General features: G+C 43.8%; 1 protein-coding gene across 9 annotated transcripts in view; it reads right to left on the minus strand.

Annotated features, from left to right (window-relative positions):
- LOC306943435 (potassium voltage-gated channel subfamily B member 2-like) overlaps positions 1–4,995 on the minus strand; it is a 70,086-nt gene that overhangs the window by 32,246 nt on the left and 32,845 nt on the right. For 4 of the 9 annotated variants that reach the window (XR_013792405.1, XM_079529754.1, XM_079529756.1 and 1 more), the window contains exons 1-3: positions 4,722–4,921; positions 657–844; positions 366–473 (exon numbers count right to left, since the gene is read on the minus strand). The gene's annotated coding sequence lies outside the window, so the exon portion shown is untranslated. Of the gene's footprint in view, positions 1–365; positions 537–656; positions 845–4,721; positions 4,922–4,995 lie in introns of those variants that run through there. The other 5 variants (XM_079529760.1, XM_079529757.1, XM_079529758.1 and 2 more) reach the window with 4 other exon arrangements.

The raw sequence follows: 4,995 nt of genomic DNA on the forward strand, positions 1-4,995 counted from the left end.
GTTTGGGTCCATGAGTTGTCCCCTCAGAGGGAAGGGTCACTGCATTACAAATCAATACAAAGTTATTCTGAGTGATCACCTAATCTCTTCCTGGATGACAATGCCCCTTCCACATGGCACAAGGGTTCACCGAGCATAATGAGCATGAAATGATATGCTATATTGCCGTGGCACCCAGTCACCAGATCTCAACCTAACAGTTGAGTAGGCTATACACCTATTCAGAGATTTAGGGCTGTCATAGTAGACACAAGATAAAGTTGATCCAGAATGTCAAGTCATGCGTAGTATTGACTTGACTTGAATGTAATTTAATTTCATGTTTATAATCACAGTTTTACAAACACAGGATATGATGTTATTACCCAAAGTGCCTTGGACTCTGCATGGCAGGGGCGTCCTCCTCCCTGAGCCAAGCTTGGACTCTGCATGGCAGGGGCGTCCTCCTCCCTGAGCCAAGCTTGCACCTAACCCTGAATGGTACTGGGTGTTACAATCCGTTTATACCATCAGAAACCTCAGAAACAAAAGACACACTGTAGTGAGCTGAACTTCAAGCCATACCAGTGAGTGATAGCACAATATGCCGTTTTTATTTTGCACAACAAAATGTAAAACAATTCCTCAAATTTGAAGATCAGTAACTCAGGAATTACCATCCTTCTACTGTTGATCCAGACTATAGGCTGCAGAGGTAACAGTTCCAGAAGAGAAGCCCAGACTTCCCTTTCCCGGGTCACATTAGCCACTTCTGATTGGAGATCCTCAGGCGTTCCCAGGCCAGCGTGGAGAGATATAATCCCTCCCTGGTCTCTTTCCAGCTGGACATCCACAGAAAACCTCCCTAGGGAGGCGCCAACGAAGCATCGATATTAAATGCCAGAACTCCTTCACTTGGGGTAAGGACCTTTTCCCTATACTTAGGATGACATAAAGAAAAAAAGGTGCCGGGACCGCTAGGCCGACCTGGGCCAGGATAAATTGAATCTTGAACATCAGTTAAAAATGCGTGTCGGGTCCTGTGTCTAGGTGTGACATGACCTTTGACATAATCTAAATGTCTCAATATAAGAGCACGGAGACAAATACAACCACCCCAATTGTATAAGTTATTATTAAATTACATTTCTTTCATTAAAAAATATATAGTATCGGGGGCACGGTGGCACAGTTGGTAGTGCTGTTGCCTCACAGCTAGAAGGTCCTGGGTTCGATTCCCGCTCGGGGCGCTGTGGGTGCTGGCGGCGTGTTTCCTCCCATCAGTGCCCATACCCGAGGCGGGGTTGGCGAAAGGGCCTTTCTGTGTGGAGTTTGCATGTTCTCCCCGTGTCCCCTAGGGTAGGTACCCTCACAAAAAACATGCAGTAATCCTGGTCTCTAAACTGCCTCCCCCTGGCCAGCCGGGGCGCCTGATGGAGGGGAAAGGAACTGGTTGGAATAACGTGTTCCTTCCACGCGCTACGTCCAACCAGGGAAACTCCCCCCTGTCAGGTGTAAAGGAGCAACTTGGACACTCAGGCATGAAGGAAGCATGGAAGCATGAGTTCAAGTCCGTTGCTCTCCCCATGTCCCCCATATATGGGGACTAGGTTGGCGGAGGGTGTGTAGAGCCCAGGATCACATTAGATAATTGACAGTGGTGAAAAATGGGTTACAAAATCGTGGGATAAAAAAGAATATATAAAAAAAATATTTAGTGAGGCTTTAAGGTTCAAGGTCATTACGGCCATTATTTTTTGTATTTTGTACAGTACAGAGAGACAGGAAAGAGAAGGGTGATGGTATGCGGCAAAGACTAGCTTTATTTATGTGGTAAGCACTCTTCACGTCAATGTGTCTTTGAGCAAGACACAGAACCCCTAATTGCTCCCGATGTGCAGGTTGGTGCCTTGCATGGTTTCCTCTGCCATCGGGTGTATGAAAGTGTGTGTGAATGGGCGAATGTAATGCACAATCTATGTAAAGCGCCTTGGATAAAGGCACTATATAAATGCACCATTTTTACTCAAGTACTGGGGTTTGAGTACTTTAACAGTAGTAGATAACAGCGTTCTTGTGCTGCCATGAGGTGAAAGTTGAAAGTAAATACATTCTCAGCAATGGATACAGCGATCATCACAGTGCAAGAAGCCCAAGTTACTGTAATTGTCGATCAAATTTGATTATCGCCTGTTGCAACGACACTAAATCACCATATAAACAGCCCTATATTCCGAGGAAGACTTGAGTTGATTTATGCCCCTTCTCCCTTTTCCATTCCCCTTCACAGTAACATTTGCAGTGTTAAATTAGCTCCGAATTTATCACTCCAGATTTTACTGTGTCTTGATTGATATATAAAATCAGCTCTTGGATTTCTTTTAGCATGAATAACCACCTAACAGTAAAGTCAAGGAATAAGGGGGTATGCGTCTGTCCAGAGGGATATAAAGTGTTGGGGATTATTAGCTACTTTGAAATCATAGCAGGGCTACCTGCTACAACTGAACATCAGCATGAAAATAGTTGGAACTAGAAAAAGTGCCCTTCTGGGCACAGGTCTCCACCAGGAGGATAGGACTGTGTGAGATGTTTGGCAAAATGTTTAGGAGCAATATAAACATGTTTGCCTTTGATGGCAATTGGATGATTTGAGGCATTTTGTTCCAAAAATGTGTTTTGCAAAAATCAACCTGTTGGTGGCGCTATAACAGGCCAATGTGAAAAGGGTGGGATATATTCCTCAGCCCAGTAAGAAAATGTGTGAAAGATTTCACGTAAATTGCATGCTGCGTTCATGATTTGAGGCTTTTGTTCAAAACGGGGCAATCTTGCAAACTGTGAAAGCCAATTATAGCCAATTAGGATGGAATATGAAATATCGGACAGATCCGACTTGAGCACATGACCATAGAGATACTGTGTAACGATTTGTGGACAGAATCTGGAGGAGTAATATCAAAAAATGTGTTTTACAAAAGTCGGCCTCCTGGTGGCGCTATAAAAGGCAGATGCGGAAAATGCAGGTCAAAGGTTTGTCCTTGGCCTCTAGGGAGTGTGCATGCAACGTTTCACGCAGATCGGTGCAGTTTTAGGTAAAACATGTGAAAAGCTGCCTCATGGTGGCGCTATAACAGGCCGTTCTGGAAAATGTGGGGCAGAGGTTCATCGTTGGCATCCAGGGAGTGTGTGTGCAAAGTTTGGCATCGACCGGGTTAACGGTGCCAGAGATTAGCTGTACACAGACGGACGGAAGGAAGGACGGACGGACACACACACACACACACACACACACACACGGACGGAGTGCAAAACATACTCTCTCCCCATGCCTTCGGCCTGGTGGAGACAACTATGGCAAAGCTACCCCAGGGGAAATGCAGTTTAGGAAAGGAAAAGTAAACAAAGCTGAGCTCCTCCAAGTTGTGTTTTTCAGACAAATAAACAGTAAGGACTTGAGACACATGTAAAAAATATAACCTTTGTTCGTAGAGCTAGCCAAAGTAATGGATTTATATGGTCAGGGATATGCCATAATCGGGAGGTTTGTCCATGGTGACGTTTATGGTTCACAGTTCACACTACCTTCTTCACAGCAAGGCCCAGTGACCCACCCTTTGAAGGATTGAAGTGCTAGGATGGACTAGGTTAGTAAGAATATCAGGGCTAGCCAATCAGGCAGTATACAGTAGGCTTGTCATGTCATGGCATGTCTTACTCTTCACAGTCTATACACTGCCTTCAAATGCCTTCAAAGCGATCAGGACAGAATACAAAAGCACAGTCTTATCAAGGTTATGGTTCAACACAGTGTAATAACAACACAAATGTGATGTTATTGCCCACAATCTTTGGAGGAGGAGAGGACCCTGGAGCAGCACGGACATTTCAGGCCTTTTATTTGGTGCTTAAAGTAAAACAACAAAGGTTTCGACCTTGCGGTCTTCATCAGAGTCATGAAAATTGTTGTTTGTAGCATGAGTAGTTAAACTGCAAATAAAGAAAAGGCTAAAGGACTTTAACTGGGTTTCCATCAACCTATTTTTGTGCGCATGTTGATGTTTTTACGCTTGAAGGAGGACCTTTAGTTAAGCTCACAAGTAGCATCACCCAAAGTGTATAAATGCCCAAATTTATTTCAGGCCATGGGAAGAGGAGGGGGCTTTATGGGTCAAATTCAGTTTGAACTTCACTCAGCTACTCTGATGGTCAAGGGCTTGGCTGTCAAGGGTTAATTGTCTTGCTCAGGGGCACTTTGGAGGAGACCCAGTGACCTTCTGATTATTAGAATAGAGTAGATACAGACAGCATCTCTCAGCTGCACCAAAGGAGAAGGTGGAGAGAGAGGGAGAAAGGAGGTCTTTCTTTTGGATAGCCAAACCTGCTGAACCACAAGGGTTTAGATTGACTTTTATTTATCTATCGAGCACAGAATCTCCAAGAGTCTGTCTGTCCCGACCGATCAACTTCAAACTATGTGTAAAGTAGACTTGATATAGGCTAGAGCCGCTAGCTTTATACTCCTGGACACATTTTACTGAACAAGTGAAAGTTGCTCAAATTTGTACTTAAAAAAAAGTATTTAAGTATTAGTATTCAAAAGTAAAAATTACAAAATATCAAGCTAAATTGACATTTAGACCTTTAAAAAAAAACTTCACAAAAAATACCAAAATATGCATGCAAACGTCCATCTTTTTCTACATTTGACAGCAATGTTGCAACCATAAAGTGCCACTCACCAGCAGAAACACCTTGATGTTCGTATTGCTTGACATGCGTTTAAATCAAAGCCCTTTGAAACTCTCTCACACACACACACACACACACACACACACACACACACACACACACACACACACACACACACACACACACACACACACACACACACACACACACACACACAGACAGAGCGAGAGAAAGAGAGCGTTTACAGGGAGCCAACATGCACAGCAGTAGCACCCTGACTCATTTGACCAGAATGTAATACAGCCTTAATCAGTATCATTGGTA

Source organism: Electrona antarctica (genome assembly GCF_951216825.1).
Source record: "Electrona antarctica genome assembly, chromosome: 19".
NCBI classification, from domain to species: Eukaryota; Metazoa; Chordata; class Actinopteri; order Myctophiformes; family Myctophidae; genus Electrona; species Electrona antarctica.